The sequence below is a fragment of the Schistocerca cancellata genome, chromosome 2 (assembly GCF_023864275.1).
Source record: "Schistocerca cancellata isolate TAMUIC-IGC-003103 chromosome 2, iqSchCanc2.1, whole genome shotgun sequence".
In the NCBI taxonomy this organism is placed as follows: Eukaryota; Metazoa; Arthropoda; class Insecta; order Orthoptera; family Acrididae; genus Schistocerca; species Schistocerca cancellata.
The window spans coordinates 61,562,644-61,575,576 of NC_064627.1; the positions used below are offsets into that span (position 1 = coordinate 61,562,644).

Here is a 12,933-nt window from a genome sequence, read left to right on the forward strand (position 1 = left end):
TTTTGTTGATTTACTCAAGAAAAATCAGTTTTTAGATAGTCCATATAGCAACGGAGAAATCACTAAATTTTGCTTTTCCAGATTGCCAGTTAGGTATCAACAGACACTTGTCGGGAAGTGTACATCTGACATAGAAGCATTCAAGAGTCTATTGCGCGAACTCGAAGTAGTCTTCGATAACGAAGACGCAAAGGACAGGAAGAAGGCGCAAAATAACAAATACCACGGGCCACCAAGGGAAGACGACAACAGACCGCATAAACGCACTGGCCAGTTAGGATACCAGGGTTACGGAAATCGAGGTTACGCTATTCAAGGTTATGGAAACCAGAGACACGGAAACCAGAAATTTAGGGAACAGGGTCAATCTAGACAAGGAATCTGGGACAGGAGGAATAACGAACGGCAAAGCGACCGTAATTGGAGAGAGAAGATTCGAGAAGAATTTAGTGTTAAATACACTGCTAGCCCCGGCACCTCGCACACTTGCATATTCTGACCGCGATGCAGCAGCCCGTTTGCGCATTGTGGTCGTTCGCAAGGCTGTACCTGTTTGTCACTTCGTGTTACACTGCTAATGGGAACTATCTCAAGGTTTTCCACGGCACGACCACATGACTCCTGATGTTCAATGATATCTAACATCTGTTTCAAAATAGGATCAGAATATTTGAGCATTTGTCCACGAAGCCTACTGTCTGGCTACTGCCTGGCACATTGTACAAAACTGCATCACGAATCATTGCGTCACTACTGTATTGTCGACATTTACATTGAAAACGACACTGTTGTCTGAAATCCTGGTATATCGGTTCTGGCTTTCTCCGGAACCGAAAGATTTTGTAATGACCTGCAGTAAACTGTACTTGATCCTCGTAATACTTAGTGGGAGCGGAAACTGAATCTGCAGAAACCGGCGTACTAGTCGGGAAGAACTTGTGAACGAGGCGATAAACTCCTGTGCCGGATGTTTACAAGATATAAGATAGTTTTACAGTACCTTGCACTTGATATGTAGCACAATGAGCGTTGAACTGAGCATAGCACTCGTTTCATTCATCTTGTTGTTCACCGAAAGCTCGGTACGGTGGGGTGTGTATGGAGGCAGTGCCATGGGTGGCGGAGTTGAGGCAGCAGCGGCTTGCGCGTCAATGTGCTGCTGGACTACCGTCATCAAATGTGAGATTTGCTGGCTCTAAAACTGAATAAACTGCATTAGATCAAAGCCAACAACAGCCCGAGGCACAGCGGCAAGTGGTGTAGGAGGCAGGTTAGAGTCCATTTTAACGAGAGGAGAGTCCTAACAAATCATAAGTAGAAGGAAGGCAAAAGAAAGAACACAGCGCCTAGAATCGCTCAGCCACAGCGGCCGGCTATTACAGTTTGGATTACTGTAAAAAAATACATTGAAAAGCAAATGTTGAATGAGAGGAGGAGGATATTAGTGTTTAACGTCCCGTCGGCAACGAGGTCATTAGAGACGGAGCGCAAGCTCGGGTGAGGGAAGGATGGGGAAGGAAATCGGCCGTGCCCTTTCAAAGGAACCATCCCGGCATTTGCCTGAAGCGATTTAGGGAAATCACGGAAAACCTAAATTAGGATGGCCGGAGACGGGATTGAACCGTCGTCCTCCCGAATGCGATGTTGAATGAAATACATGCAGTAGCACTATACTGGGATGCATGGTATCGCAACAAAGTTGCTAGTGGAAAAGCACAACCACTTCTAACAAATTTTCACTTCCTACTGGATAGGTCTGTAGCTGCCTAAAGATTAGATGTCAAATAACAAAGTGCTGCCGTCTCGCAGAAATATTCAAAGTAAATAAGTTGGGATTACAGTACCCCAACATCGTATTCCAGAGTTAATGTTTGAAGTTTTAAGTGCCTCACTAAAAGCAGGTGCAGTAGGCCCAAAGTGTGGAGAGTGGGAGGAGCTGGTAACAAGAGCCAGGCGTTGGCAGCGCTTTGTCCTCGTGTAGCAGCAGCAGCAGCAGCAGCCGCAGAAGAAGGCGCGGGGCGTGGCGACCACAGCTGTGCTGGCGGAGGGCCAGCGGGAAAACATAAACAAAGCCGTGAGTCGTAGCGGGGCGGCGCGGCGCGGTTCGGCGGCCGGTGTCGGGTTCACGGGTCGGTGTCGCCGCGGCGCGTTTTTATCGGCACCAGCTGCGCGCCCCCCCTGGTATTTGGAAGGTGCCGACGGATAGGCGAGCGTCTGTGGGACGCCGAACGTGCACCTGTCGTCCTTCTTCCCGTCTAAACCTGTCAGCGGCTATGGAGGCTGTAACACTTGAAACGAATGAAAAAGAAAACTGAGGGACTGTTAGATGACGATGTGTTTGTCTTTCGGGATGGTAATAGCACCAGAGAGGCATTTCTGACGTTCCATTTGATAGTGGAAGCAAGACTGAAGAAAAAATCAGCAAACGTTCATTGGATATTTCGATTTACAAAACGCGTTCTGACAGTGTAAGATGGCGCGATGTGTTTAAAATCCACAGCAACATAGAAGAAAGCTATACGAAAATACGGCTAATATACAATGATCAGCCAGAACATTATCACCATCGACCTGCTATCAACAAGAGCAGGAGATAGGAGCGTCACCTGGTGAAGAATGTCTGCCAGTTAGACACTCTCACGGCGCATGTAGTATCAGGGAGCGTGCTATCCGTGTACAGAATGGTGGAGTTTGACCGATGACAGATTGTGATGGCCAGAGCTCGACACAAGCATTTCGAAATCTGCGCGACCTGCCGGATGTTCGAGGAATCCTGTGGTGAAAGTCTTTTGTCGAAACCAAGGTGAAACCACCAGTAAACTGTGGCGGAACTAAGGAAGGTGAAAAAAAAGTGGTTCAAATGGCTCTGAGCACTATGCGACTTAACGTCTGAGGTCATCAGTCGCCTAGAACTTGTTGTTGAGACTGGTTTGATGCAGCTCTTCATGCTACTCTATCCTGTGCAAGCTTTTTCATCTCCCAGTACCTACTGCAACCTACATCCTTCTGAATCTGCTTGGTGTATTCATCTCTTGGTCTCCCTCTACGATTTTTACCCTTTACGCTGCCCTCCAATACTAAACTGGTGATCCCTTGATGCCTCAGAACATGTCCTACCAACCGATCCCTTCTTCTGGTCAAGTTTTGCCAAGAAACTTCTCTTCTCCCCAATCCTATTCAATACTTCCTCATTAGTTATGTGATCTACCCATCTAATCTTCAGCATTCTTCTGTAGCACCACATTTCGAAAGCTTCTATTCTCTTCTTGTCCAAACTGTTTATCGTCCATGTTTCACTTCCATACATGGCTACATTCCATACAAATACTTTCAGAAATGACTTCCTGACACTTAAATCTATACTCGATGTTAACAAATTTCTCTTCTTCAGAAACGCTTACCTTGCCATTGCCAGTCTACATTTTATATCTTCTCTACTTCGACCATCATCAGTTATTTTGATCCCCAAATAGCAAAACTCCTTTACTACTTTAAGTCTCTCATTTCCTAATCTAATTCCCTCAGCATCACCCGACATAATCCGACTACATTCCATTATCCTCGTTTTGCTTTTGTTGATGTTCATCTTATATCCTCCTTTCAAGACACTGTCCATTCCGTTCAACTGCTCTTCCAAGTCCTTTGCTGTCTCTGACAGAATTACAATGTCATTGGCGAACCTCAAAGTTTTTATTTCTTCTCCATGGATTTTAATACCTACTCCGAATTTTTCTTTTGTTTCCTTTACTGCTTGCTCAATATACAGATTGAATAACATCGGCGAGACGCTACAACCCTGTCTTACTCCCTTCCCAACCACTGCTTCCCTTTCATGTCCCTCGACTCTTATAACTGCCATCTGGTTTCTGTACAAATTGTAAATAGCCTTTCGCTCCCTGTATTTTACCCCTGCCACCTTTAGAATTTGAAAGAGAGTATTCCAGTCAACATTGTCAAAAGCTTTCTCTAAGTCTACAAATGCTATAAACGTAGGTTTGCCTTTCCTTAATCTTTCTTCTAAGATAAGTGGTAAGGTCAGTATTGCCTCACGCGTTCCAGTATTTCTACGCAATCCAAACTGATCTTCCCCGAGGTCGGCTTCTACTAGTTTTTCCATTCGTCTGTAAAGAATTCGTGTTAGTATTTTGCAGCTGTGGCTTATTAAACTGATTGTTCGGTAATTTTCACATGTGTCAACACCTGCTTTCTTTGGGATTGGAATTATTATATTCTTCTTGAAGTCTGAGGGTATTTCGCCTGTTTCATACATCTTGCTTTATAACCCTGTAGTCACCTGACCAGAAATCTAGTTCCTCCTGCCACCGAACTTCACTAATTCCCACTAGAACTAATTAAACCTAACTAACCTAAGGACTTCACACATCCATTCCCGAGGCAGGATTCGAACCTGCGACCGTAGCGGTCGCTCGGTTCCAGACTGTAGCGCCTAGAACCGCACGGCCACTCCGGCCGGCTCAGGAAGGTGGCGGAGTTGTTCGGGAAACACACTGGCGAGTTCCAGTTGATATGCTGGCCCCCCAACTCGCCAGATCTGAAGCCGATCGGACACATCCGGGATGTGATTGAACGTGGCTCAGAGCTCATCGCCCCCACCCCTGGCGTTTACTCGAATAAAGTGACTTGTGTGTGCAAATGTGTGTGTCAATTCTCTGCAGCGACCTTGATATGGCGCGCGCCGCTATCCTGTGATCTTGTTTAGAACGCGCGGTACAATCGATTATAGTTCGCTGTTCTGGTGCGGGTGGTGCTCCGGTGGTGATTTGCTATTACGTCGCTGGCGTGTGTTTGCGGTGGCCGGCGGAAAACGAGACGGTAATCGGGTTGGGGTTGGGTTGTTTGGGGAAGAAGTCCAGACAGCGAGGTCATCGGTCTTATCGGATTAGGGAAGGACGACGAAGGAAGTCGGCTGTGCCCTTTGAATGGAACCATCCAGGCATTGGCCTGAAATCACGGAAAACCTAAATCAGGATGGCCGGAAAGGGTAGTCGGTTTTCGGGTATTGCACGGAACGACCTGTTGGTGAGTAGTGCTAAGGTTGTTGTGCCTCGCAATAAGAGCAGGGTGGTCTGGGGCGAAGGCGACTCACCGCTGTGCTGCCCATGCGGTGGTGACTAATTGGAGTCGGCGTACTTGTTCTGCCTGCCTGTCTGATGTGGAGGTCCGGTGGGGTCCTGTGGTACTCTGGCCCGGAGACAACTAGTTGCTGAATTTTGGAGTCATTTGTCAGGTTAGGGTGTGGGCTCGGTTGGCTCCTTAGATTTTCCGCTGGAAGCTCCAGCAGCGGTTTCTCAACTTCATTCTGATGTGGGACGCCGTTGTTGGAAATTTTTGTTGTGTGTGTGGCACGTTACGATATTTGTTGGTACTAATTTATTTGCTCAACTGGAGTATCTTTTGGTTATCCCGCTGAGTGTGTCGTTGCCCACCCGGTCTGCTCAGCGTTACCTTTGGTGGTGCCTGTTTGTTTCTTTTTGAAGGAATTCACGTAGGTGCGTTCATGTATGGTATATCTGGCATTTGATGTGTTAGGTAAAGTCTGCCTAGGAAAGACGGTTTTGGACAATATATGCATCGTGAATTACTGCTGCTTGGTATGTAGTCTTCTGGGACCTGAACAAGACGATCTCGTCAATTTGGTTTGTGTAACAGCATTTAGTGGTATGTTCTGTATTTTTATCTCACTGTGTTATTATTAACTTTGTGGAATAGTCGGGTTTGGTGTCGCTAAGGCACATCTAAGACTGTGGTTTGACTATTCATGTCCGCTTGGCTTTTATTGTTTTATTTTAAGAAGCGAGAATTGTTTATTAAGATTTGTGTGTGTTGGCTTCTGGCACTTGTTAGGAGCGCCCGAGTTAACGGCGCTGTGGTTATCATGTTATATTGTTATATCATGTTATATTGTTATTGGACTTTTGAATTTTATGTTGATATTATCTCTCGTGTGTTACAGAACATAACCAAGGTGCGTAAGTGATGGGCAGCTGTGGGAGGTATGTCGGGGAGCTCTCAGCGGTTTGTTTCGGGGATCGTTTCTAGTGGGAAGGCTCCGAAGTGTTGAGAGCTCGCTCGTCTGTGATTGCGTTGGGAGTTGCCCTTGGCCTTTGGTTGTATCAAATTATTATTTAGTTATTATATTTATTGGTTGTGTGTTGCGCTTCTTTGATTTCATGGTACCAAGTGCCATTATCTTTCTCAAGGTTTTCTTTATGTAAATAATTTTAAATTGTAATGCCAAGTTATTGTTGGATCTTGGTCTGTGGAGTAAAATATTTTAAAGCACCATTGTAATTTGTTCTTGCAGAAGAAATTTCTCTTATTTTATGGTGCCAAGTTGCCATTATTATTATTATTTTTAGTTTATTATTGCTCTTAATGTTGACTTATTATTGGATTTTGTCTCTTGGGTAAACTCTAAAAGCACTATTGTAAAAGGTTCTTTGATTTTATGGTGGCAAGTCGCCGTTATTGTTTTTTAAAGCTCATTCTTTTAACTATTTGTTAAGTTCTGTAAGTTATATGAATTTGTTGTTATTTAAAAGAGTTTAGCATTGGCAATTTAATAAATTGTGTACGGAGTCTGCCGTTTGGGTATTATTGGGTGGAAATCCTTGGATAATTGTCCTATAAGAACACACATTCCAGACCTACGAAGGCCTCATTGCTTCCATGCCACGACGCGTCGCCGCTGTTATCTGTGCCAAAGGTGGACATACTGGCTAGCAGCCAGGTGGTCGTAACGTTATGGATGATCATTGTACACTGTATACGGGAACCAAGAGGGAGTAATAAGAATGAAAAATCAAACGTAATCTGTTGCAGTCTTCTGCCCCTTTCAATCAATACATCGAAGAAAGAAGAACAAAAATAAAAGAAACGGTGAAGAGTGACATTAAAATTAAGGGTGTAAGGATATCAATCATAAGATACGCTGATGACAATGCTTTCCTCATTGAAAGTGAGGAAGAATTACAGGACCTCTTCAGGGAAATGTATGGTCCAATAACTGCACTCTGTAGTCTGAGAATACATCGAAGAAAGACAAAAGTAATGAGGAATAGCAGAAAGAGTATTACTGATAAACTTAACATCAATTTTCGCGACCACGAAGTAGCCCGAGTGAAGGAATTTTGCCTCCTTGGAAACAAAACAAGAAATTACGGAAAATGCAAAGAAGACAAAGGTAGTAGACTAATACAGACAAAGAGGACATTCCTAGTCAAATCAAACATCAGCCTTAATTTGGAATAGCAGCATTTCATGGAAGTGATTTATGAACTGTGGGAAAAACCGGAACATAGTAGAATTGTTGCGTTTGAGATGTGATGCTACAGGTGGATGACATACGGCGGACTGATAAGAGAACGAAAGGGCAGGTTCTCTGTGGAACCGACGAAGAAAGGAACATATGGAAAACACTGATAAGAAGAAGAGACAGGATGAAAGGACTTGTGTTAAGGCATCAGGGAATAAGTTCCATGGTACTAGAAGGAGATATGGATAGTAAAATCTGTCGGGGAAGACGGAGATTGAAATACATCGAACAAATAACCGAGGACTTAGGTTGAAAGTACGAGTCCGATGTGAAGAGGATGGAACCAGATAAATCGTGGCGGCCTACATGGAAATAGTGAGAAGACTGACGAACAGAAAACAAAAAAAGTAAGAACATGAAGTTAGTGAATGTAATTGTAGAAGGCAATCTTGATGACAGAATTGGCGGAGTCCTACTGGTGCAACAAGTAAGTACAGCAGGTAAGTTTTGAACAGCACAATGATTTGCGAGGCATGGTGATGTCGGAGGTGGTGTGCCGTTGTCTTCCTCCGACCTCTGAACTGACTTACGCCTGTTTCACACGTATGCGGTTCCATTCCGTTAGGTTCCGATCTATTCGTTTTCAGTTGCAACGAAAACGAATGAAAGCCTTTCACACATACACGATTCTCACAGGTTCGTATTAGGTTTTGTGTTTTCATCCTACAGATGCTTAGTAGTAATCATGGAGAGAAGCCAAGTTGTTGCTATGTTGTTTCTCTATAAAAGAATAAAAAAAAAAAAACGAAGGAGGAATGGTAGAATTCATTGGGAGCACCCTCTCATTACTTTACGGCAGGAATTTGGAGCATTCTACACCATTTTCCCGAAGCTACGAGCGCACGAAGACAATTATTTTAGGATGCCAATGAAATCATTTTGTGGTGTCACCGCCAGACACCACACTTGCTAGGTGGTAGCTTTAAATCGGCCGCGGTCCATTAGTACATGTCGGACCCGCGTGTCGCCACTGTCAGTGATCGCAGACCGAGCGCCACCACACGGCAGGTCTTGAGAGACGTACTAGCACTCGCCCCAGTTGTACGGACGACTTTGCTAGCGACTACACTGACGAAGCCTTTCTCTCATTTGCCGACAGATAGTTAGAATAGCCTTTAGCTAAGTCCATGGCTACGACCTAGCAAGGCGCCATTAACATTTCTAGAGAGAGTCTCACTTGTATCATCAAGAATGCTGTATGCAAATGATGGATTAAAGTTAAGTATTCCAGTAGCTACGTACTTTTCTTTATAGCATTCATTACGTATCCTGTTTCAGACCTAACGCAAGCCTGCGTGAGTTGACGCGTGCATTTCGGCCTCCTTTCTAAATCAGAGTGCGTTGTGTTGGCTAATCTGCCGACACAACAAATTTGACGAATTACATGTGAAACTAAAGGACCGTCTTCAAGGTCAAGATACATTTATGAGGGAATGTACTTAACTGATTGAGATGCTAGCCGTAACTTTGAAGTAAGACAGTACAATTAACACAATTTTTATAAAGAGTCTCTTTTTAATTTAGATTTTAATATAAAACTGAAATAAGTTTACAAACAATACATCAGGGTAAATACAAGGAAAAGCGAAGTTAAATGATGTTTTACAAAATGTGAAACGCATATTCTGAGCTGTCATCGGAAGAACTGTGACGACAGTTGAGGCCAAGGTTGTGTGAGTCCTCGTAGAAATGAACAGCGGACACTTGTGAACGAACTGGCTTTAGGTAGGCTGACGTAATGTGCTGAGGATTTGGCTGGCTCTGTATACACTGATTAGGGACCATCGGTGGGGTAGCAGATGAAGAGGCCATCGATGCAGTACCAGATGGAGAGGCGTATGGTGTACCGGATGTACGCGGGAGAGGATGCTTCCGCTGCCTGAGTCTCTTTTCTAATTGCAGCACCCCCATTTGAAAATCTGGAGTGTCAAATTCATCGAAATCATCAAGAGAAGGGAGTAGTCCTTTAAAAAACGACAGGTGCCGTACCAATTCAGCAGAATCAATTTTCCGTTTTTTTTGATGCAGGTTTCTTGAAAGACTATTCAGGTTTTTCAGCTGCTGCAGCATAACGTGGTATGCTTGGAACTGACTGTATAGGATTCTCATCATTTTCAACAGTTAAATCCGCAACACCACCATCATTATCACCAATATTTTTTGATAGTGTGTCCTCTGTTTCTCTTTCTTTAAATATTTTGATCAGGAATTGCAACTGAGATGCATAAGTGTAGGCTTCTGATTTTGACGCCCCTGCTCCAGATTTCTCCTTAGTTTTGCTAATTGATTTTCGGTACGAGTCTCTCACTTGCGTCCACTTCTTCAGAACGTGTTTACCTGAAAAAAATTTATTTCATCAATCACAAGATCTGTCAATCTCCCGTTCGTGGTTTTATGTATCAACTTGCGTTACAATATTTTAAACTATTTTAATCTAGTGCTTTTTCTTTTCTATTTTAGGTATTTGGCAGGTGGTTGCACTTTCTCAGATTTGCATTACACGGGAGATTTCGACTATAAGCAAGATCGTCAGAGGGGTTTGTTGTGCAAGGTGGACTGTTTTACGACTGGAATGCATTCCTGAGACAGATAAGAAGAAATGGGAATCAGTTGCCCAGCAATTTGAAACTAGCGCCAGTTTCCCGAAGTGCTTGGGCACCGTTGATGGGAAACATAAAAGGATAGTCCATCCCCTCAACTCGATGCATAACAACTATAAAGGTTATTCGTCTATAGTTATGATGGCGATAACTGATGCAGAACACCGATTTGTTTACGCTAATGTTGTAGCATATGGGAAGGACTGCGACTCTAACATTTTTCAAAACTGTCAACTGTGGAGATCTATCATTAACGGCACCATAGACCTATCTGAGGACAAGTGTCTTCCAGGCACAAATAACCCACAAAATTCCTTACTACCTTATTGTAGATAATATTTTTGGCTTACATAAGCACCTCCTAAAACAGTATAATGGAAATAGTTTGACATTAGAGAAAAGGATCCACAACTGTCATGTGTGCAGAGCTCGCAGGTACGTGGAACGCACTTTTGGAATACTTAGCAAGAAATGGAGGATCTTCCATCGCGCAATTAACTACGGACACAGTGAAAGCTTGTGTAGTTCTGCACAATTTCGTACGAGACCGAGATGGTTTTCAAATGGAAAACACGTTGTCCATCTCGGGTTTTGAAGATGTCCCCTCGGGAGAAATGAGGAGAAACCAGGCAACTGAGTTGGCAAAACATGCAAGAGAAGTGTTGAAAGGTTACTTCATTACTGAAGCCGGTTCAGTGAGCTGGCAATTTTCTAAAATCTGATTTACCTTAATACTTATGACAAAAATGGTGTACTGCATTATTGTTTGATATGAATTTTAAATAAATGTCACTGGTTATTTTCTTAATTTTCAAACCATTTCCTTTCAAACGTTCTGAGATTCGCCGTGAGTTTACCAAATGCCATAATGTACTACGTGTCTTATTCGACAAAACTGAATTCATTACTTACCCAATCCTATACTTTTAGAGACTTCAGATTCATCAAAGTTGTTAAAAATTTCAACACAAACATCTTTTCATGATTCCCGCGTCTTAAATTTACCCTTATATTTATCACAAGTTTTGTCCCACAGCACTGGTTTAGATTGCACTGCAGAAATCAGCCGATCCACATCAACATCTGGTAAATCGCTCATTTTATCAGAAAAACTGCGACAACAACTGTAAAAAATGATAATAAGAGATAATTATTAAAGACATCCACTCGCTATCACGGCCGGCCGCGGTGGTCTAGAGGTTCTAGGCGCTCAGTCCGGAGCCGCGCGACTGCTACGGTCACAGGTTCGAATCCTGCATCAGGCATGGATGTGTGTGATGTCCTTAGGTTAGTTAGGTTTAAGTGGTTCTAAGTTCTAGGGGACTGATGACCATAGATGTTAAGTCCCATAGTGCTCAGAGCCATTTGAACAATTTGAACTCGCTATCACGTTAAAATAGAAACTGAACCGTGCGTGTGTGAACGCCTTGATTGCTTTCTGTTCCTTGGACGCGAGTTCTAACCTTACAGGAACCTGATGAAACCTATTCGGGTGCAGGGAGTATTCAGTGCTATACTGTTTCTATTAGGTACCGAATACAAACCGAAGCACCACTTCACACTTATCGGTAGCGACTGAAAAGGAACCCAAAACGAACCGGACCGAATGGAACCCCATAAGTGTGAAACAGGCCTTAAGCAGCGAATTGTTGAGGGACCTACAGTATAACATAGATTCCGAACCACGATGCAACAAACACTGTCAGAAGTGAAACAAGTAGTGAGTGACAGATAAAAATACCTAGGACTGACCCGGGATCGAACCCAAGACCCTTCCATTTGTACTCTGGCACTTAACCGCTTTTTTTTACAATAAATATTTTATTTTGACAAGTTTCATAAACAACTGTTTCGTAATTATTCAAATTTAAATAATGTATTCATTACAAAATATGCATCTGGACGGAGGTGTTGGATAATGAATCAGATGCACATTATAACAAACAACAGCAGTTTAAATAATATAACAGATATGTTATATGATTCTTTCCAATAAATGCAGCTTCAATTCGCGTATCATTTCGCGGGTTAGGAACCTCATGATTTGAGAAGAAGGAGAACCGGTTTCCATACTTTCAGTCACTGTGCGTTTTGTACGCAAATATCGAAGTTGGAGGAAGATTCAACACCCTTCTTAAAGTATCTCTGAGCTGACTTGTTGTAACTGCATCAGAAGCAGTTTTATTCCAAATGGCGATATTATCTTTCTCAAATCTGATGGAACACAGCACCACATATTTCTTCTCCAACCATAAATGCTCTCCCAACATGTCAAGTACTAGGCCCTCACAACAACGTGCCTCAGTTTCACAACCCACTTTCCATAACCCCGATTTACTTCAGCCTCCTGTATCGATATTATGCCCATTTTAAATAAATAAATGTCACTTAGACTAGGTAGTTCTGAGGCTCTTATTACGTGTGGATGTAATGTCCAGAATTAATTAACTGTAGCAGACCTCACCATAAGTTTTGAATTTTGATTATAATTTTGCACTGATGCTTGTTTACCTGCTGTGCGGTGACAATACCACAGTCAGCATTCATATTAAAATTCATATTCTTCATCTGTAACTGGTAAACAAGCTATGTCTTTTTCCGCTCTTAGTATATCTCTCCTAATCAACTCCACCTTCGGTGTAATTTTTCAGTGATTCAGTTTTAATTGACATATTTCCAGAGACGTCTGACAGAATTAAAATATTTCACACTTTGAATAATAAATTCTAGTTGCTTCGTAGACTAGTAATGTTGGCAATATGTTAACGCGCATCAAGCATTAATTTTCAGAGTCTGGTTTTCCAGTTTTACTGTTGTACCTGGTAGTACATTATTCTTTACTTAAGAAGAGGTCACAAAACGCGAGAAGACCGTTGCCAATTGGCTGTGTATTCCTTAACTCATATTCTCTATAAATGGAAACAAAACATTTTAAAAAAGGCAAACAAACGACCAAAAAATAGAGTACACCATAGACCAACTGAGTCAGACTGGTGC

The 12,933-nt window shown here is 42.8% G+C and overlaps 1 pseudogene; it reads right to left on the reverse strand.

Annotated features, from left to right (window-relative positions):
• Positions 1–12,011: 12,011 nt before the first annotated feature.
• Positions 12,012–12,466, reverse strand: LOC126161336 (eukaryotic translation initiation factor 4E type 2-like; annotated as a pseudogene).
• Between the last annotated feature and the right edge of the window lie 467 nt (positions 12,467–12,933).